Consider the following 22520-nt stretch of genomic DNA (forward strand, 5'->3'; position numbering starts at 1 on the left):
TTTAACACAGATACACTTAAACTGATTACAGTAGTGTTTATTTTATTAATGCTAATATCCCTTATATCTAGCTGCTTAATGCATTATAATACTACCAAAATAACTCCACTGAATTGCATTTAGTAACATGAAAGAAATTTCCCTTTTTTCTACACAAACCACCCATCTTGTCCTGAATTTACATGCAATTATTGACTAAGTTCCCCTCTAATCTCCAAACCAAATAATAAATTCTAGTCACAAGGTAAAGGTAAAGATGATCCCTATTTTCTAAGAAAAATAACCTTCGGAAAGAGAAACTTATATGTGAAAAGCTGTCAGTAAACAAATGTTTTGTTTTACAACACTACTGAGACCTTTTTATCATTATTAACCAAAACAAGCGAAAAGGTTTTCAGGCCATGAAAAATGCTGATAATGCAGTCTTTAGTCATCTTGACATCAAGGCCAGGAAGCTGGCAGTGTATATATTCAATGGATAAAATAGTCACTGCCGTGCTCCTCAATGGAAAAGTTCTCCATTCCACACACCATGAAGATACCCAAATGCCATTTACACTATGGGGACCTAATTGTGAATGCTCTTCTCTGAGACTGCTGCGCAGTTAACCATAGCCAAGATGTTCAACCATTCTACTAGGGCTGTGGAAACAGGACTATTCATGGGCTGTGTAAAATAATCACATCAGGTCTGCTTCCTGCAGACCTGCACTGTCCCACTCTTAGACTGTGACCTGTACTGAAATAACATAATCCACTGATTTGACCTTTTTCTTGATACATGCAGAAGAGTTTAGTTAAACTTGTACTGTACACCTTCAAGATAAAATGCCACAGGGAACAAGGAACAGTAGATTTAAAGTTTTGTCCACCTATACAAAATCCATCAGCTAAATGAGTCCAATCCTTTAAAAGTGAGTTGTAAACAATGGAACTTTAAGGTTCTTTATCAGTGTGAAGAAATAATCTCCACAGCCCTGACGTTTAAGCAAGCCAAATTTTGATCTCCCTAACCACCTCTTTTTCATAAGCACAACTGGACATGATTTCCCAGGGCGCAGTTTGTTTGCTGCAATCTTGTCTGACAAACCAGGAATCACTCTGGGGATCTTCAGAGATAATAGAGGAAAAAAGACCCATCAAAAAGCATCAATGGCAAGAGTCCAAGCTAGAGATCAGCGGGTTTGTAGCTGGAAGCTGTCTCTTGCTGTAACTTGCTGCAAATCAGCACTAGGGAGTATGAAGAGCCTGTAGCACAGGCACCTGACTGCTGGACATCCAGAAGTCCCAGACCAGTGGTCACAGACCTCATATCTTTCCCAGACATCACCATCATGAGTTGGGAAAACACTCAGAGAAAAAGAAGATATATCCAGGGGAACCTAGATGTTCAGCCGCCTTAGACAAGGTCACAGATTGTTCAGGACAAAACTAACTTCTTTTTTTTTGAGCTCTTCCTGATAAATGCCTGTATTGTATCTCTGTGTTCTGCCACCAACGTTCGCCACCTCCCGCCCCAGTCCAGGCAGAGTCTCTGCCAGCACTGTGCCATATACACCCTGGTTCAGTACTGTCTGTTGCTGCCCAAATTTCTAGCTGTGACACTTTTACAGTGACACTTCTACACTTTCTTTTGCCTCATCTGTCATCTTCATGCACTGCATCTCCTCCTACTCTCCCCCTTCCCCTTTCCCTCTAAGCCTCCCCAGCCTGTTTTATAAGGCCTCCTCTCCCAGTTTGGGAGTATCTGTTGTAGCAACCCTTCAAATAACCACATGAAAAGGAGACAATTGCCTACAAATGTCACAGCAACCCCTTGATCTGCCGAAGATGCATGTGCTGTCTGCTCTAAAATTCCTGGGCGGACTGATGTAAAAATTGCTTTTGAACAATTTCAAATTTGTTCTTGGTGGGGAATACAGCATTTTCAGGACTTGTCTGACAAGATTATCTGACACTGCTGCTGGGAAGAAAGGGTGTTAGTCATTAGTCTAACAACATCCTAACAAGACACAGCAACAAATTCCAAGAGAGAGGTATATGAGATAGCCGTGTCACTCCTGCCCTGCCTGATGAGCAAGTGCAATTCAGTTTGCTTCCCATCTGTTAACCACAGCACAGTCTGCAGAAGTAGGGAGTACACAAATATAAGCCAGGAAAGTTTGCTTGCGTCTAGGTCTGTGAACAGAAGGAGACTGTTACTGCCGAGACCCTGGGTCAAGGCCCCTTTCTACCACTGTGACAAGAAGTCTGAGGTTAGTCTTTCTTCCAAATGCATTACTGAATACAGTATTTTTGTCCTGTGTATGTAATACAGCCGACACAACTGCATCCCAGCATGGCTTCTAGACAATAATAAAAAAGTGTATTTATTACCATTACCAGGATGCCATTAACACTTCCAGAAATTATGACAGCATCAACATTCACTAACCGAACCTACTAACTGGGATGGTTAATAAGGGCAAGTGCCTAAAAAGATAATGCATGTTGATGTTTGCTGAAACATCAAGTTATCTTATGTAATCCTTCAAAACAGTCTGAATAGTCATCCACTTATTCAAATACATGTACACTTACTCATTATGGCTATTACTTAAAACTATACCCAGGGGTTACTGTCCCCTTTCTCTTCCTTATTTTCAAGCTAATGCCACCCATAGGAATATTTTAGGAATGCTGTGGGACTCCAGCTCCCTCCATACTGCTGGTGATCACCTTCTTAAGAAGTTCAGCTTTTGCCCTTTCAACTTGCCAACTTTACATCTTCAAGATTATTTTTCATCATAATAAGCAGTATTTTTTCCACTTCTACCATTCCTCGTTTGCTGAATATCCTTGTTACTTGCATCTGCAAGGCATCTGTGTATGTCTACAGGAAATGATGTTACACAAATCAAATTGTATCTATCTTTTATTGTAATACATGCCAGTGTTGAGCTAAGACTTTTCCCTCCCATGACCAGAGAAGATGAAAAGCAAGTATGTGTAAATCCAAGGCATCTTGTGGCAAGCTAAATTAATTGATATTTTACTAAATCCTACAGTAGTCATTTCCAAAGCTACTCAGGCTTCCATCCTATCCTGGCAATTTTAAACAGGAAAAGCCAGCAAAAACCTGTCATTTCACAAACATATATGGCTGTAAAATACACAGATTTGGGAGAGCCAGTTTGGTGGAAATCCTTAAATGATATTGTTTAAATTCTTACATGAGCTAGACCAGACCCCAGTTTAAGTGGCTTATTTAGGAGATTAAGCAAACCAGGAATACATTAGCACGGCTCACAGCAGGGTGGAGCATGTGACTGGAGTCACCTGCTACCTCAAAACATCTTCAAAACATATCAGGTGGGAGGGCAGGGGACTAATGAGAGAGATGAGAAGAGAAGAGAAGGGAATGGGCCAGCAAGAGATAACCCCTGCTGCATTTTCATTTGATGATTCTTTGGATTTATAAGATGTACCCAATGCATTGAGACTATATTAATCTAGGTCTTGTGATAGTAAACTATCATTTAAAAGACTTTAAAATCTTGCAGTCAACACCCAAATTGTTGCCCTGAGAAAGGCAGTTACATGTGAAAGTGTGTCAAAGAGAATGCAAGATAAAATGCATGGACTGCTGATTAGATGGACACCCTTTTCTTACTGCACTATCCTAATGTTGCCTGAGATACAACAAAATACATCACTTTTACTAGATTTAGGAATTGAATGTGATATGGGCAGGATTTCCAAAAATGCAGCGTCATTGGCCTATGTCAACTCCCTCCGAGGTCCAGGGGACTTTTGCAGGGAGAAGAGGAACGCTCTTTTGTGAGCACCATGCCCAACCCTACATCTCCTGTGAGTAAGTCCCCTGTACCCACTTAGCTCCATTACAATACTGAACATAACACCCACACTGAAAATAATAAATCACAGTAATAGCAACTTAGTCTGAAGAAAAAAAAGAATGCGGAAATTAGCCCTTAAACAGGGACTCAGGAGACCTGGATGCTGCTCTTGCTTCTACCCCAGATTTAGACAAGTGCTTCCATCCTCCATTCATGAAATGCTAATATTAAAACTTGCCAGTCAAGGCAGTCCCGGGAGTGTTTTCAGTCACAGCTGGTAGTCTCTGGTTAGAGCCCAACTGTTCTTTACGCAGGTTACACCAACCCACCAGACTCATGGAGCTCATGCTAATCGACAACAGCTTGATGAATCTACAGAACACTGTAACCGAAACCTATTTCTTTATTTTCACATTGCCTCCCATGACCTTTTCCTGTCCCAGAGTCACCTGCATCACTCCACAGACATTCAAAAATAATTCTCACATGATCAAATAAATGTACTTTCTCTATAGCTTTTACCATCTGAGCAGGACAAACAAGCATGGACATAAGAAAGAAACCATCTCCACGTCACTCACATTTCCTCTGAGTACATCACTTTTAAAGCTATTAAAATAAAAAAAAAGATACCTTATCAAGTGAAAACATTAAGCTTTTTGTAACATAATGTTATGCAGATTCCCTGTCACAATAGCTTTCCTGAAAGAAGAGTGGACAAAAAATAACAAACCAACTTGAAAATACTTAGAAAAACTGAAAGTCAGAGAGAAATTAGGGCTCACAACCACAGCAGAAGCTGTCAGTAATCAGTATGTGCCACCATATGTTTTAATAATTTCATATTTCTTACGTGTCTCTAGGGAACCTGAGAGGGTTTTTCATGCTCTTCCCTCAGTTTTCAAACTTATGGCTGTTCTCATCAATAAAAGATTTGGTTTACTCACCGTGGCAACCACATAATGAAAAACAGGTGCAGCTATGTAATATTTCTCTTTAATTAATATTTGTGGGGCAAAAGAAGACTGCTGATTATTCTGCATTGTTAGAAGAGGATGAACCACCTACTAATTAGGATCTTGACTTTAAAATCAGGTAATGTTGCACGACAGTCTATTAATCCAAGTAAATATTAACACTGGTTTTAAGAATTTTTTTGTCTCTCCCCCCTACATGAAGCATCTCCCTGATGAGGACGGACACACCTTACTGAGTTATGGCTTTTTCCTTTGGAATGCTTACTCCAGAAACATAAAATATTTTCCTTCAGGAGGAAATAAGAGGGTTTTTTCCTGAGCTATTTTCTCCAGCATCAAGTTTGTTTTTATGACATATGGGTGAATAGCATGAACTCAAGAAAAACGTAGTCTTCTATTATTTATTCATATTATTTTTCAAAGTCAACCACCCCCTCAAGAGTTCACAAACACTTCTTTATTTTAAGTGTGTGTTTGTACAAATGGATGGATTTATCTGTTAAACGTAATCCCTGCAAACAAACATCCTGATGGTCATTTTTTAATTTTTGGCAGTGATCTGATGTCCAGATCTTACAAAAATAAATGAATAAAAAGACAGAAATCCCTATCCACAGAGGAGTTATGTTAGCACTTACTGAATACAAGTTTATGATGAGAAGTGCAGAAGACCCCAACATTACTAAATTATGCATGGCCTTGCACTCGGCAAATCCTTTGCTTTATATGCAAGAGTCTCACTTGCCAGAACACTCTAGGGAAGAACAGGGGGCACTTGTCAAAATGAATACAGTCAATCAAAAAGAGAGGTTTTCACAGATTAATTGATAAAGTTTCTTTAAGCTTTTTCTTCTTTTTAACTCCTTTCTCCCCACTTTAAGCAGCCTTCCAGGATTATGGGGGCAACTAATTGCAGGCTCAGTTTGCACACAGTGATGACATTTAAACTGGGAAATGCAAGGCTGTATCTCTCCTTTCTACTCCTCCCTCCACCCCTCTCCAGTCTGGCAGTTAGCACTGACAGAATGTGAATTACACTTAGAGAACATTTGCATCTTCAGTACCACCTCTGCCAAACGCTAGGCACAAAGAAGAGGTTCCATGAGGTCCCTTTCAAATTCTGAGCCTTCAGAATGAGCAATCACTGCTTATTATTTGAAAACTGAAAATTACTCCCCCACTGAACTACAGAAAGTTGGCACAGTAGTTCAAAGAAACTGGGGTTCTGAATTCAGCATGCATTGCTGCCCTTATGCACCCTGTAAGATGATGAATAAACAGGTCGTCTAACGTCTGGATGCTGCATGCATCTAAAGCCACACAACCTGTATTTAAGCTGTAGTTAATGACAGCAATGAAAGTGGCAAGCTATAGCTGGTCAGAATCACAAAAAGCAATGTTCTTCCGCTGGAAAATGATGCCTTGCTGGAAATAAAACTTTCTGCTCTCAGAGCTAGCTCTGATAAAATTGTGTTTTGACAAACTGGAAATACAGTGTCTTGAATTACTCAAACCATTTTTGTTATAACTACTCATAACTACTGGAATGGAGAATTTGCTGGGGGCTTCCTTTGAAACAGTTTCTTATTTTGAAATCTATTGTGCTGTTATTCATCATCCAAAACATTATAGAACCCCAAATGCTTCAGAAGAGTACTATGTGCTGTACAAATAGCAATATTAATTTTGAATGCAAAATACAATCGAATGAAGCACTGCTTTAGGTGAATAGAATGGTTTGACTGCAGCAAACCAAAATCATTTGAAAACATTAACAGCTCAGTAAATCTGATTTTTGTTCTGTTCCACCTTGGAAAAAAATGTCAAGCCTGTTAAACCTCCATAAAACCAACTCTGTTTAAGCTGTTTGTGTAAACATTTTTTTAAAAGTTGACCAAACTCCCAGTCACATCTTGAAATTGCTGTCAACCAAACCATTATATCCACCAGCTATATGTGATATCAATCCAGGCTATCAAGGAAATAACTATCTGTTAAAAATCATTTAGAAACCTCTCCACAGTCCTGTATCAATCTTCCTAATTAAGAACAGAGTCATACTCTGTTGTACTCTTTCTGACATCAGTTGCATTTGAAAGAGCAAAAGAAACAGGAAGGTCAGCTCCTGGCAGATGGCCTAAACAGTGGGGTTTCTATTCCAGCCCTGAACATCCATAACTACTCATGGGTATGCCCTTGCCCACACCACAGAAAAACAAAAGCTGACCTGCTTAGCAACACGATGCCTCAGTCTGGGATAGCCTCTGCAAAGGCATGCAATAAATTCCATAGAGAGCCAGGCTCTAGTTCAGAGGCTATTTCAAGACTTCAAAGACAATAAAATGATGGGTCATCACTTGGGCTTTTTTTCACGTCTACACCATAAAAAGATGCTGGGCCACAGGCAGACTGGAATATGGAGACCTCTTCAAGGAGCTGCCAGACTGATGCAGGCTGAAGTAATGCATAACTGGAAGGCTTTGACAAAACGAGCAGCACTTATGAAAAGTGGCTTATATGCCACACTCTACTATTGAGGTCTCTGTGTGAAGCAAGGTAACACTGAAATAAGGAGCCTAGTCCTGTGACACAGGAAACTGAGGCTCAGTTCCCAGCTCTGCCAAAGACAGGCAAAAAAGTAAAGTCTCTCTCTGACTCTCAGTTCCCCATTTATTTTGGTTCCAGTGTCTTAAAGTTGCTCCATCTCCCCTTAGACTGCAATCACTTCAAAGCAGGAGCTGTCTGTACAAAGTGCGTGTTCTGGGTGATCCTGATCAGGGTCTTTGAAAGTAGGAATAATCCTGTTATTTCAGGTTCACATCTCACACTATAATTTGTAACCTTTCTTTACTGGTCCCACATTCTCATCCCACATCTTGAGCCTAAATGCCTTAGTTTTCCTCCCACTGCAGAGATATCACAAGGATGTTTTTTTCAGTAAAGATCAGCAATTTGTAATGCCTTGGTTTTTGGATTCCTAACTTGATAGGCCTTTAACAGATGTTTCTGTTGTTTCTTTCCCTAGAATGTGGCTACTGGGGCTTTAAAAGTATATCTTAAGTTGACTGCAGCAATTCACTCATCAGCCCTGAAGATTTTTCCTCAAAGCCATATTCTTGTCTGTTAGTCAAGTTTTACTGGGATCACCTCCATCCCAGCCAAAGGGGTAGGCAGCTAACAGCCTCTGACAAAGATGAAGCTAATTTGGATCTACTACAGCTGTTCTCTTCCCACCTAACAGATGCAGTTCATTACAGCTGACTAAGATAAATGCCTGTATTTGTGGAAGTCTCCTAAGCACTGTACCTACATGCAGCACCAGTGAGATAAGATGCGTGTGCATCATGCATTACAGCATGTCCTATCAGTTCTGCCAGCCCCTCGTTGGTGATTCAGAAGACTGAACTGAAAGCAATTAAAGATGTAATGGCGTGACATACTCTCTTACCCGGGAATTGACCCAGAAAGTAGATTAGAATAAGGCTGCCTGGAATAAGCACGAGACAGTTTACAGCTTCAGTGTTCTTCATCTGACCAAGAAATAAATGGAACAGATTATAAACCTCAGTCTGACTTCACTCCTACCACGTAAACTATTGATAAGATCCCAGAGCCAAGAGTAAAATCCCTCAGGTATCAGAATCAGCCATTCATACCTTCAATTTTTTTTTGTTCTCACCAGTGGAAGTTATCTTCCTGTTAGCAGTAGCAGCAGCAAAGTTCAGGCCTCAGCTACTGTAGTGCTAGTGAACTAGTTTAAAACTGCAAAACAGGATGGTGTTTAACCAAGTGTGTTGCCCAAATTCCAGTTGTATTGACAACCTTCTTTCCCTTCTACTATCTCCCTGCAGTATAAACATAGGAAGTACGGGTCTTATTTAGGGGACAGGCACTTTAAGCTGATCCACTATAAACATAAGGTCATCTAAGGAACTTTATATCCCTCTTTTCAGTGGGTCGGAGTGATGTAAGACAGAAAAGACAGATATCTAAGAATTCACCCTAGCGTTCTTACGCATGCCCTACGCTAAATATTTCTATTTAGATAGCATTTATCCCAAATCATGTGAACATATACGCTTAACCATACAAAACAGTACTTGTAAAGATAAGCAAAAGAAACAGTGCTAAAAATGGCTGAATCTGCTTGTGTCTAATGAAATGAATATAGGGTTTTTTGTTTGTTTGTTTACTATTTCACAGTTTGAAGGTACTGGATGATGACATCGAATGTAGAGTTGTATGGGGAAAAAGTTGTCAGTCATACTGAGAAGTCAACAAATTGATGTCTGAAGACATACTTTTAATGACATACTTAGCATTAATCAACATGATACTCTTTCTAAATGTTATTGATATTCTTCTGATACTTGTATTTCATGGGAAAAAAGTGCACAAGCATAAAACCAACCTTTTGAACTCTTAATAACAACACTTTATAATGTGTCCTCCTACATGTTCTTTAAATTTTTGGGGCTCCTGACACTCCTTGTTAATGTCCTCTCCTGTCTTTATGCTTGGAAAGGCTAAAAAGTACTGGATCTTTCAGTGATCAATGTTTTCAGCTGGTATAAACCCAGCTACCTCCTTTGAGCAGTCAAGTAATATTACAGCATACGTATATGCTGCAGCTAAACATTACATCATTCTGTGGAATATTCAAGGCTCAATGAATATTTACCAGGTTTACTCCAGCTAGGAAGCCAGTCCTTCTCTTTATTTATCCATCCTACAAAATAATATTTTGGGTGGGAAACAGGAGTGGGAAAGCAGAAGAAATGGATGTGGGCCATCCCTGTGTTAACTCAGCAAGATACAAGGTTTTTCTCCTTCTGGCCTAATGAATTGGCATCCTGTATTTTCATCATTCTGCTGGGATTTCAGAAGTACTTTTAATGTCCAGTCATCTTTTCAAGTATCTCATGTTTTAGCTTTACCTTTTTTTTAAAAAAAAAAAAAACAACCCTTTAATACTATTGCTTTGGCTTATGAACATTTATAACCTGTCTTATTGGCCATGTGCCTATTTTCCTCTAGCACGTTTGAATAATGTCCTTTTACTCCTCTGGAGCGGATTTGTGCGATCTTAGCCTGTTCGCCCTTCACTTCAGTTCTTACATCTGTCCTGGTAATGTCCTTTGTTATTAGACCTAACATTACCTCTTTTATCCTGACACTTCCACAAGACAGCTAAGCTGTATCTAAATCCTCCTTCAGCACTTGCAGAAGAAAACTTCACCTCTTAATTGAAGTGACACCTACAAAAACAATCACTCTTCTTCATCACATATCTCGCTCCCTTTACCAAATTTCTCTTTAAGACCAATAAAAGGGTGCGGTAAAAGGTCACTTCTTCACTCTGCATCTTCCCCTGGAGTCCCCCACTACTTAACAGTTCCTGAGTGCATAGAGACACATTAGAGAAGGCTAAAGCAGATTTAAGCCTTTCCCTAGTGCTCTAGCTCCTGATTTCTCAACTCCTTATTATAGGCACATAAAGATTGGTTCAGCTCCACACACCAAAGTGACCAGGAATGGAGACTGTTTTCTCCCATAGCAGTCTCTAAGAAGAGACTCTTACTCCCTCTCTTTTTGCAAACACCAACGCTTTTTTCCAGCCAAAATGGGGATTGCTCTGTAATAACTTTCGTGACACAAGGTTCCTTTTCCTCAGTAGCACTTTACAGACCACAAGAAATGCATTACATCTAAATGTCTAAAGCAACGATGGCTAACACCGTCAACTACCAAGTCCATCATGGGTGGCCTGCAGCTGGTCTGTGGAAAACTATTCATCTTTTCAATTATAGTTTCACGATAAGCATGTTCAGTACAGTAGGAGAGATTATGTGGGTCAACATGAGTCAGTCAGTGCTGAAAGCATGGAATCACTGCTTTAGAAGTTTTTCCAGGCACCATCACAAACTCTGCTACTGTTGCACCTTCACATTGAGTTTTAGCTGCTGATAGGCGCCACGAAGGCGAGCACGGGACTCGGGATGGTGCAGCCCATAGAAGAGGGGTTTGCACTGGGATGCTCCCCAAGAGTTTAGGAACCCCGGGTGCACCATGGCCAGAGCCACCACAGCATGGGGTTGCCATAGCCTCATGAGTGCAAAGCAAACCTAGTCAGCAAAGGAGAATTGCCACCGCAGACTCACACTGTAACCATCTAGGTACCTTGGAATTTTGTACTGATAGCTGTTGAATATGCGTACTGATAGCTGTTGAATGTGTGTACTGTTATCTGTTGACTGTACTGCTGAGCATTCTGTTGACCATCCTGTTGGTATCCATACTGTTATCACCTGAGGCCATTTGTTCCACTGTTCAACTATAGTCTGGCAGTGATTGACTGAATAATGAACTAAGCCCAGGAAGGATAAAAGAAAGCAAGCCACATACCTCTGTGTGGACTCGGACTCACCGTCAGCTGGCCTGCAGACCTGACAACCCACCCATCAGTGGGGATGCCCCTGATGCCAACTGCCAGGGAGAACCTGAATCCTCCTGGTGCAGCTCGAGCGTGGTGGGAATAATCCGGGGAAAACTATACTGGAGGGGTGGCCCAGAAGAACAAGGAAAGGGTGAGAGCGGTCATTATATGTGCATCCGAAAACAGTCATTGTACTGTGCTTCCGTGGCTTAACCACAGAGCTCTTGATATGTGTATTCTGTTTTTAGTTCTTTACTATACTTCTTAGCTTTGTTACACTTGTAGATTGTCTGCTGCTAATTGTTTAGTGTTGTCCCGCGTCCGTCATATGTGTAGAACCACTTAGCTCTAATAAATTCTTACATCTGACTAATGATGATCTCTCGAGTTCAGTGCAACTAACCCCAGAATCCGAAAGAATCCCAGACGCCCCTCCAGTGGCACGCCACAGCTGTTTTTCTCTGTAACACTTGAAAAGTGAATGTGTCCAGCCAGAGCCATACCAGCCCTGTTTTCCCTCCCTGAGCATTCACTTAGCCTAGTAAGACTAGTAGAGCTAAGGATAAGAGAGACATGGGAGAGATTTTGTCCTGCTTGGATCATCAGTAGCAAAGCTGGTGCAAATGTCCAGATCAGAGAGAATCTGACTGGATTCTTCAGTTCCCAGGGGAAACTGCAAAACTGCACAGCTGACACAAAGCACCAGGGCAGAAATCACACCGTTTTCATTTCTGAGGCAAAGGTGTTCAATTAAGTTTTGTTTCATGACAAGAGATATGAAACTCAGTGAAATCATTCTTATTGTCACTTCTTGAGTGGGACTAGCTAATATTCCCCACCACTGGCACTTCGCTTCAATCAACAATTTTACGCACAGACTTCATCATCTTCTAATAGCCAAACTTAAACTGTTTAGTGGCAGCCATGGTAGCTTCTCACATACACTGTACACTGTGCGGCAACAGTTACCCATAGTGAACAATGCTAGCCTCATACGCTCCACTGAGACTATGCCTGAAACAAAAGGCCTGCCTTTGGACTTGAAATTAGTTAATACTGCATAACACTGCTGTGTGAAAACAGATGGAAGAAAGGGCAAGACATTAGCTATTTCCTGGCCAGCATTTCTTTTCTTACACATGAAAGTCTGTATTAGAAACTGAGGCAAAGGAACTTTGAGAAATACCAGTGAAGCGTGTGTTTTGGGGAGGAACAACTGCTAGCTATGATGGTTTGAAGGACAGTATAGATTAATTGCAGCTCTCCCGTGCTGAAAACTCTACCTTATGAATACATAATCATCATAGATAACTGCTGGACAAAACAGCTGTTCAGGCGCTCCATTGCATATATTTATAGTGGTCACAATTCAGAAAATAAGGTACTGCTTTACTAAGAGAGTTAAAAAGTGATGCAATTTGCAACACACACATATACGTGTTAAACAACCATATAGCTCCTCCACTGCATTGGCACAGTATTGTAATATATGTTGGCATTATGTTAGGAACAGCAGTTTCCTAGATTCAGCCATATTAATGCTCATCCTAATGAACTCTCTGGAGGAACTGTCATAAATGACAGAATCTCATAAAAGAGCTTCACTTCCAATAAAGGCCAGAGATAGCACACACAATGATTACATTCAAGGGATGAGCTCTGATCTGTGATGTTTTGAGGCAAGGCAGTGATATTTCTGGTTTATCAGTTATTCACTGGGTTAAGCTTGTTTCTTTCATCTCTGCAGAAGCATTTGAAGTAGGATTCACGGAAAAGAACTTTAAAGATGTTCTCTAAAGTTATTAGAGATAATAACTGAAATAGTTCTTTTGGCTGACAATAAAGTCAATGGCTAAAATTATTCAAGCTTTTAAAATCAGATAATAAGCTACATTTCTCCCTACTGGTAATCAGCTCATTTGGTTGTAAAGATCTTAATAAACTCAGCTTGATTAACTCCAACCTAGTTATGGAAGGTTATTCAATACTGTGGAGATAATTTTTTTTTTTTTTACTAAAAAATAACATAGAAACTATGGAGGAAAAGAGATGGGACCACAATTTCAGCTGTTGACAGCTGGCAGCATACATGCTTGGAACTCGGCAAGGCTTTGTTGTACAGATAAGATGAAGAAGATGGGAAAGGAAGGTCATCACCACTCTGGTCTTCTCCCCTGGCAAGTTCTAGGACCGTGAAAGATTTTGCTGAGGAACAACTGTTCCTCGAGCATAAAGAGATCAAATCATCAGCCACTGCAAAACAGGGACATTCCATTTAACCTTTAAAGTAAGTAAGAAATAGTCTGATCCACCCAGATATTCCTCTGCAGTTTGGCATGAATTGTATAAATTTGTCCACAGAAATTAAAAACCTGACAGAGGTGAATGTTGTGGCCATACTTCAAGAGATTTTAAGATATCCCTATGATAGGCTAACGTCAACGGTTCTCCCTAGTGGAGGATCCAGGGTTTTTTGGGTAGCATACGATGCTTGCCAGCGTAGCTAGATCTACCGAAAGAGTGAAAAAAAAAAAAATTGTAGGTAACCCTCAAAACCTGGAAATCATAATGGATTTCAAGGTAACCATACTGGAAAGTTTCAGTGCAAACCACATCTAAGCTGGACAACAACATTAAATAAGTTGTCTCTTTTCTGCATGACCCCAGTCAGCTAGATCAAACATATCCCAAGTGCTAGCAATTTATCTGTGTAGGAAGTCTGAGCTGTGCTTTAGTGACCCATGGATAGTGTTAAAAAAAAAAAGAGAGAAAAGAGACACCTCTGTTGCAAAAAAGTAAACACTGAGGAATGACACACCTTAGGGAAAATTAGCATTTCATTGCTTTGTGGGAGTGACTGCTGGGCTAATTACATCCATGGAGTATTATAGCAGTACAGATTTACTTTGACGTGGAATACTTCTCTCTCCTGAGATGCTACTTTTAATGCCACTCAGGAAAGCTCACTCATGTGAAAGCATTTACCCTACAAAATACATACAGATCTCACAGAGAGGAACTGAACACTCCTGAACTGAATGGGTTTCCAAAGTGACTCTTATTTGGCAATGTGAGAAGTTAGTCTCGTCCAACATGCTTTTCTCTATGCATTAATAAAGCAATTGCCTCTTAGATACTTACAATCAAATTGTAGCTTTACTACCTTCCTTTTTACAGTGACACCTGACAGGTAGACTTAATTCATCAAGTAAGTAATAAATATAACAGAAATCAAACAATGCTCACAAACTGTCTACCTACTTCTGGGAATCTACATACCTCCATTGCCATTACGTTTGTAATGAACGTTATTTGATGATAACTGCACTAACAACTTCTTCTCTATCTGATACACAGGCGCTCTGGCATTGTCATAACCCATAACATGCTAATTGTGTCCCTCTTCCAGCAAACAGGACTCAAACATGAGTAAGCACAACTCAAGCATGACTCAAGCCTTCTGCCTCTTCGCTCTGTTCTTCTGTCTCCCAACATCATTAAGATGCTTCCCCTAAAAAGCACAAACAAGTCCATATCTGCTCCATCTTTTTCCCTCTTTCACTATATTTTCTGAAAAAGTGGCAAACAAACAAAAACAAAAAATTTATTCTAGAATCTGCTTACAATTCCCTGTGATTATGACCATGCACAGGCAACCAGACGTTGCAGTGAAAAGAGAAGCACAGTGGTGAAAAGCAAACAACTGCTCTAAGCATTAATAAGTCAATCTACCTCTCACATCCGCCTGTAGCAGTAGAAAATTACCTCAGCTTTATGAGTGACTTACTATTAAGGAAAAGAAACAAAAAAAGGCTTTAAGAATCCTGCCCTTCTGTAGTATCAATCCTGCCATAAAAATCTTAGATTTAGAGAAACAGGATTAAGCTAGTGGATTTCAAAGATTTAAGGAAACTCCCAAGCCACTCCCTACCTTTGGGAAATATATTCTGGTTCAAAAATATTTGTGGCTAGTTAAGCCACAGTTCCAGCTTTTCTGTTTAGGTAGATCAACACAGCTGCATGCAATGGGAGTACAGTGACTTAAATCAACAATGGATCTAATCCTATATATTTCAGCAGGAATCAGTAAAGCATTGTCAGACAACACGGAACAAACTAACTTTAACCCCCCTCAAAAATCAGGTTACCATAACTGAATACTGTGTGTAACTGGAAAAATTCTTCTTTTGCATAGGTGGCTGCAATGTAAGAGTGACTACATTTGAGCCCATCTGACTATATGGGATCAGTATGACACAAAATGAGATCCTGCACACCAAAGTGTAGTCTACTCCCACTGATCCATCACTGATGTTAACCCAGAGTAACTCCATTCAGGTGACTCGTTGAATGCTTAAGTGCTTGTGCTTATGTGGCCAAAAGCCAAACCAGATCTAGCAGTCAAGTACTTCAACTGAGGTAACCCAAACGCATTTTGTGAAGATCAGTGCTACACCCATGTATAGTACATGAGGACCTAGTCTGTGCTGGGCGAAAATATTTGAGGACAGATTGTCATCTAAGGTGCTAGGCATTTGCTGTAGCAGAGCGAGCGTGCATCACAGGCGCGGATAAGGACACACGCAGTCTCAGACTTCTTTCATCCCAGACTGAACATCAGCTCAGGGGGAACATTAACCCTGTATGGTTCTATATAATGCACATCTTTCCCCTTCTCCTATTTTGCTCCACTTCTTTTTCAGCTCTCTCCTTTCTCATTTTAGCCTAATTCTGCTCCATTAGATATTCTGTCTCCTAACTCCTCCTCCTCCTCCGCAGGTGATAACAAACTGAGTGCATGTGATTTCAAGTCACACTATCAAGCCGAAGATATTTGAGTGACTGTAATTAGTCCAAACCAGTTCTATCATTTCTTTTTGAAATGAGTGATTTTATATAAATTTTAACCACAATCTAGTTCCAAAGAAACAGATACTCAAGTTTAGGATCCAAAATCCAGCCCTCATGTTGTAGCCTTCTGCTCCTACTGTGTGCAACATAATCCCATGTCTCACATAACAGAGTAAGAGCAACTTGACAGAAAATAACATCCTCCTGTCCGTGGCCAGCAAGGCACAAGGCTCCAGATGTGCCGTGCAGAAGGCAAGGAGTGGGAAAGGGGTAGGTACTATACCCACCCCAAATTTCACAGTAGTGCTTTGGAACGAGCATGCACTGGAATAAATTACATTCATCTTCTAACTACTCTTTGACCAGCACTGTGAAAACAGTACAGTTAGAGCAGGATTGGGAACCTCCCTTATTTCCTGAACTATGTTATAGCTAATGTGAGGCTAGGCGTCTCAAGAAAATAAACAGTAAATAAATCTGCTTTTTTATTTCAGCCCCCCATCCTTGCTCTTTCTCTGCTTGCATTCTCTTCTCATCCCTGCAAAGTGGTGGCCAATGAACTAATATAGTCTCCTATGACATTAAAATAATTTAGCAAGAAGATGTCCTCATTTAGTAATCTTACCATCTCCATCATCCTGACAGCATGTCTTCAGCAAACTATTAGAGTCTGCAATTTAGCACTGAGGATATGACATAGGAAGGCCTGTCACAGTCACCAGTGAACTTGTTCCATAGCTGACCTGTTGGCTGCAATCGGGCATCGAAAAAATTCCTCTGCTGCAGATTTAAAAAAAAAAGAAAAAGAAAAAAAAATCAATCACAGTCATTCTGATGTGAGAAAATCCCCAGTGCTCCAGACATGTCAGCTAATTCATCACTTCCTGGTAACATATATCAGTCCCTTGCTCCAAATCAAAAATAAAATCACATAAGAACTGAACATATGGAAGGCAATCCTATCTCCAGGGAGCACTCAAAAAAAAAAAAAAAAAAAAAAAAACCTCTGCAAACTAACAATTATTATTATAATGGAGTCCTCCCGCCCCCCTTGGAGAAGCCAGGTAAGCTTCAATACAATGAAGTTTTATGTGAATATAATGAATATAATTTGGAGTGATGACTTAGTCATTAAAGCAAATCTTCATCCAAGGTTAGGAGCAAGAAAGTTCTGGAGGCAGCCCAGGGCTGAATCTTTGAAAAGTCTGCAGAAGAGTTTTAAATGGTATCAAACAGATAGCCCCCGTCAATGCTATGAGACAGAGACACTCTGACAGTAAGAAGCTAGTTTTCAGCTGTAGTTACCCAAATTTCTTGCATGGGCTCAGCTCCTAAGCCTGCTATGGATACCTAGGTTGAGCTTACATATGATTTGAGGAAGAATCACTTTCCTTCATTTTATCCAGCCAGTAATCCACTTGCTTCCTCTAATGTCTTATCAGAGCCAATTTACTTTGTTGATCTTGACCAATTTTAGAGTGGGACAGAGTCCATCTGTGGTCTGACTTGCCCTCTAGAGGTGCTTCCTGATTTCTCCATTGTAGAGGGAACCTAAGTGACTAGCGCAACTAGTTGCCTGTCTTTTGCAGGGGCTGAAGTTAGTTGAGAAGAAGCCCTCTGGAAGAATACAAGTACACTAGGCAATTCAGCTCCACATGAGGCTACAGCCTAGGTCACAAACCAGATTGGTTGCATGGGTGTTGCGCTGAAGGTTAATTAAGTCAATGTACTGGCATCTGTAATTGAAAAACAGAGCTGGGTTTAGGGTCTCCAATTTTGAAAGGTAGGCTTCCATTTATTAGCCTCCCTAAGCAGTAGAAAATGTGAACACAAGCACAGAAAATGGAAACACCGTCTTTCCTTCCTGTCTTTTCCTTCCGGCAAATAAACCTGTGATTTCTTTAAAAAAATCCATGTATCCCTAAATCCATGCATTTCTAGCTTTTACTTAGTGCTTGAACAAATGACAAGCTCCCAGAATACCCTCCCATCTGCTGAATGCTTGCAGAACTTTTGGTTTGCTCTTCACTATCATCTTAATGAATTGCCCTAAAGCACACCTTTCACTTCTCACCTTTCACCTGTTTATCAAATCTTTCTTGCCACGTTTGTTAATTATTGAAGACGTTTTTGTTTAAAGACGATTTGCTCCTTCCCTGCCAGTCTTCCCTTCCTACTTGACCCTGCAGTAAAGTTGCTCATCAAAGTAAACACAATCTGCCTAGTTTGCAAATGTAAGAACAAAGACAGCTAAGCGGGAAACAAATGGGCGATGTTGCAATATGCAGAGTTTCTGCTTTGCAAGCTGTCCAACTCTACTAGAAGGAGCATTTAGTCACAAAACAAAAAGTATAGTTGTTCTTTCATCAGCTGCCCATGTTGCTTTGAAAGTAATGATTTGTATGGGGGAGTCCATTACATAAAGCCGTAGAGATGGACTATGAGCTCTGTTTTATATATAAAGCACCAGATGGTGAAATTACATAATTTAAATGTTATATATATATATGCACATATATATATTTATATTTTCATATATCAGCTTTACTGAGGTGATGGGAAGTTATATCTTGGGGACAATGCCTGTTGCTAGTTATGGTATGAGTTTGTGTATAAGCTGTTTCTGGCTGATATGAAACAACAGACTGAAACAACTTCTTAGGTGCAGATTTCCTCCTTAAACCTTACCTTCGTGAAAACAAAAGGGATGAAAATCATGCTAAAACTTATCAGAAGAACAACAAAGGAATATATCATCACTTTGTTTCATAAAGTAATGTGCAAAATGGTTTGCATTATTAGTATTCCGCATCCCCAGGTATAATTGTAACGTATCACAGTGAATTTCCCAGTAACAATACTTTAGGCCAATATGTTACCCCTGCTCTGAAGCGATATGGGCAAAGGTGCAAAAACTCCATTGTTGGAACAGAACTTACTGCATTTTCTTTACTTTGTGCTAAGCATATCCTGAAGCTTTGCTCTCTTGCAGTTACCTTTCAAACAGCTTGCATCAAAAGAGAGCTAACCACTGCTGTAACCTGCTGGCTAAATGGAAAACAGCATCTGCTCAGAGCAAAAATGGCAGTGCTCAAATAGTATTAATACACGTTCTACTTCCACCACTGGAGAAGATGACAGAATTATAGCAGGAAGAGGCCCCAGAGAACACAGAGGTAATTCTCCTCAGCAACTCCCATGCTCTTTAAAGGTGCCCATAGCACTAGAGCTGCAAACGATGCAACAGCATAGAACTGTTCAGCATAGACTCTGCTTTTCTAACAAAGGTTGTCAACGTTGTTGGTTAAATCTAGATGTCACTCAAATGAATTAACTTGAAGAAATGGTATGTTTGTTCTTACTTGTTCTTCCATGCAAGTACCTTCTCAGGGTGATGGTTCTCTCTTCCATGCACCTTGACTGAGCTACAGAGGCTCACCAGTTTCAGTCCTGGCCCTCGTTTCACTTGGTGGCTTTACCTGACACAGGATCCTAATCAATCACAAGGACTCTGAGACAGATTTTCAAGTACTTTCCACATGAAAAAGTCCCTGTCTCTGGCCTGCTAGTTCCAGAAGAGCTGGGACAGCAAGGGTAGGAGCACAAAACCAAGCGGATGCAGGAATGCTGGCCCTCAAGCACACACTGTGGCAAAGAACATGCTAGACATTTCTATTAGCATCTATTGTGACATGCCATCTGTAAGAATAACTGCAAAAAGACTGTGGATCTTGTATTACTATTCTGAAATGACTTCGGTACTTAGGGCACCCTGACAGAAGTAACTGTCTTAACCTATATGGGAGAAAGAAAAACCTCAGCTGACCCTAACAAATTTTCAGCCTGTGTTTTCAGATAAAACGTCATACTTAATGCTCATGTTTGACTTGTTCTCCAATACCAGACTAAGTTGAGTGTGTCCACTGAAGTCATATGTTATGATACTTACTAATAGCTGAATATTTGCTGAAAAGTCACATTATTCAAAAGCCACAGACTCAGAAGTTCCCTGACCTTTCACTGCAAGAGCCACAAGCCTGATCAAACATGCTTCGTTAATCTCAAAATAAGATGATTTCCTCTAAAAAATAGAAGTGAAGGATGATGTACAGCTGACTGCTTCCAAACCCCATGAGGGTAATTAGCATGCGATAACCATGCCATTTGGATATTTCTTACTCCTGCTTTCAAAATACTGGAAGCATGTTTCATGCAGATTACTCTCCGCACTGAGACAAGAGAGTCTGGTGGCTTTATCTTTGAAAAACTGAAGGCACTCGTACAGTGTTTTGGGAGAATTCCAGGAGGAGACAGGTAGGTGCATTCTTTTATTGGAATGATGAAGTAGTAATTAGCCTGCAAAATAAGCTCACAAAGAGATTGTGGGATTTCCATAGACAAGGACTTGCTGAATTCTGCAGTTTTGCATTTAAACCACCAATCCCATGGACAATACAACAGCATTCAGCATAGGAAACTTCATTGGAATATGCTGACTCTTAGCAGATCTGTGGTTGACCTGGATCTTAACTTGCTTGAACAGTATTCACATTAAAAAAAAAAAGTGATTTTGATATATGTATGTTTGCACATGTACATAAATAAATTATATATATGAATAATAGTTAAAACTTCATAATAACATACTGTATGTATATACATACACATATTTATTTTTCCAGGTAAAATATAGAACCGCTCATCAGGGAATGCCATCTCACTGGTATCCTACTAATTTAGTATTTATGATAATAGTAAACTGGTTACTTTTGCAATGGATTAGGTCCCTATTACATCAAGTGCTGTGCCGATACAAACAAGGAGCTGGCCCTTTGGCAAAACATGTCTTCAGTAGAGGAAAAAACTCTCTACCTTCAGGTTTACAGATCAACTATCTTTCTTCACATTACAAATGCCACCAGAAATAGTCCTTCCACTTGCTATTTTAGCATATGAATAATTGTTACCACATATCTTTTGATGATAACTAGCCATTTTCAAAGAGGATACTATGGGCATCATCTCTGGAAGCTGACACTGTGCTTGCAAATGGCTGTTGGCCTTCAAAAACAGAAAGAAACAAGAGCAGGCTTTGAGCGAACATTAATTTAAAACGTAATTTTCATCCCCTGCCTAAGACTCACATGAGATTTATGCTATTAAATATTAAATACCAAGATCATTATGCAGTGAGGCAGCTTTATTGAATAAAATTATATCAAACAATAGAATCACTGCAGTTATTAACCATATAACAGTTTTCAGAAAATATTCCAGTGCAAAGACCTGGAAGAATAATATCTTTCAGTCAATGATTTACTCAAAAAATTCCTTATCTATGCAATACTGGATAATTACATACTCAGAGTACATGCTGTGGACAAGGCTGCTCATTCTCATAGTCACTATTAATTGTATTTAACGCTCTTTATGTATACAAAATTTGCATTGACATGACAGAAGCTTTTGCATTGACATGACAGAAGCTTTTACTTCACTGATATATATGAAACTCTGAAATACAAGGTTTTGTTCTTATTATTCAACAAAGCGAAGAATTCACAGTGAATAAGGTATTTTTGAAATTCAGCTCGTTTTCCAGTTTGTGTAAAATCCAAGAGCAAATCACAATTTCTATTTTTTTCTTACATTGTACTCTAGGGAGTTATTCTGAATATTCTGCATGAGAGTGGCCATTACTTTGCTGAGACTGACTGGCTAAGTGACATGGGGCTGATTCCCTTCCATGATAGAATGGAAGCACAAACACTTCCTGAACGATTACTGAAATTGACTTCTAATTAACATTGGTGCCGCCAAATCTCAATTATCCAAAGCTTGCAAGCAAATAAATGCAAAAAAGCTCAAAATATGGCCAAAATAAGTGTGCTATACTAAATGAATATTCACCAAGTTTATTGTTATGTTCATCATTTTTTAGAGAAGAGAGGAAATTAACAGCTCAATATCTTGACTTTGAAGAACTCAGTTTTGCTTCTCCATATTATCTCTGGCCCTTAGTTTCTCGAAACCTAAGCATGTGAAATTCAGATTACAGATGACTACACAGCAGAATGACACTAAATTAAAAAAAAGTCAGGTAACCTCACAGCTAATCATTTTTTCCATTCATTTATGATGCCGTTCTATATTTGATATTAACTGATTCAAGAATAACTTAAATAGCAGATGCAAAAGCTAATTTTGATATATTTTAAATATTTGTATGCTTTTTGAAGAAATAATTTTTAAAGTAACTTCTAATTTTGTAACAACTTCCAATTTTGATAAAAGTCACCTCTTAGTGTTAAGAAAAATGATTATTTTTTACATAATGAAGAATTTAAGAGCAAGCAATTGATAAGTATGGGACATACCATATTCAGCAACTACTATGTTATTATAAATCTCAGTAAA

At 39.6% G+C, this 22520-nt stretch overlaps 1 long non-coding RNA gene across 11 annotated transcripts in view; it reads right to left on the reverse strand.

The window, feature by feature from the left end:
* The window catches only part of LOC104147940 (uncharacterized), a 213293-nt gene that overhangs the window by 135153 nt on the left and 55620 nt on the right, over positions 1 to 22520 (reverse strand). For all 11 annotated transcript variants that reach the window (XR_011134834.1, XR_011134842.1, XR_011134839.1 and 8 more), the window contains one exon: positions 16729 to 16883. This is a non-coding gene — a long non-coding RNA (uncharacterized lncRNA). The remainder of the gene's footprint in view (positions 1 to 16728; positions 16884 to 22520) is intronic.

The sequence above is a fragment of the Struthio camelus genome, chromosome 16, assembly GCF_040807025.1.
Source record: "Struthio camelus isolate bStrCam1 chromosome 16, bStrCam1.hap1, whole genome shotgun sequence".
In the NCBI taxonomy this organism is placed as follows: Eukaryota; Metazoa; Chordata; class Aves; order Struthioniformes; family Struthionidae; genus Struthio; species Struthio camelus.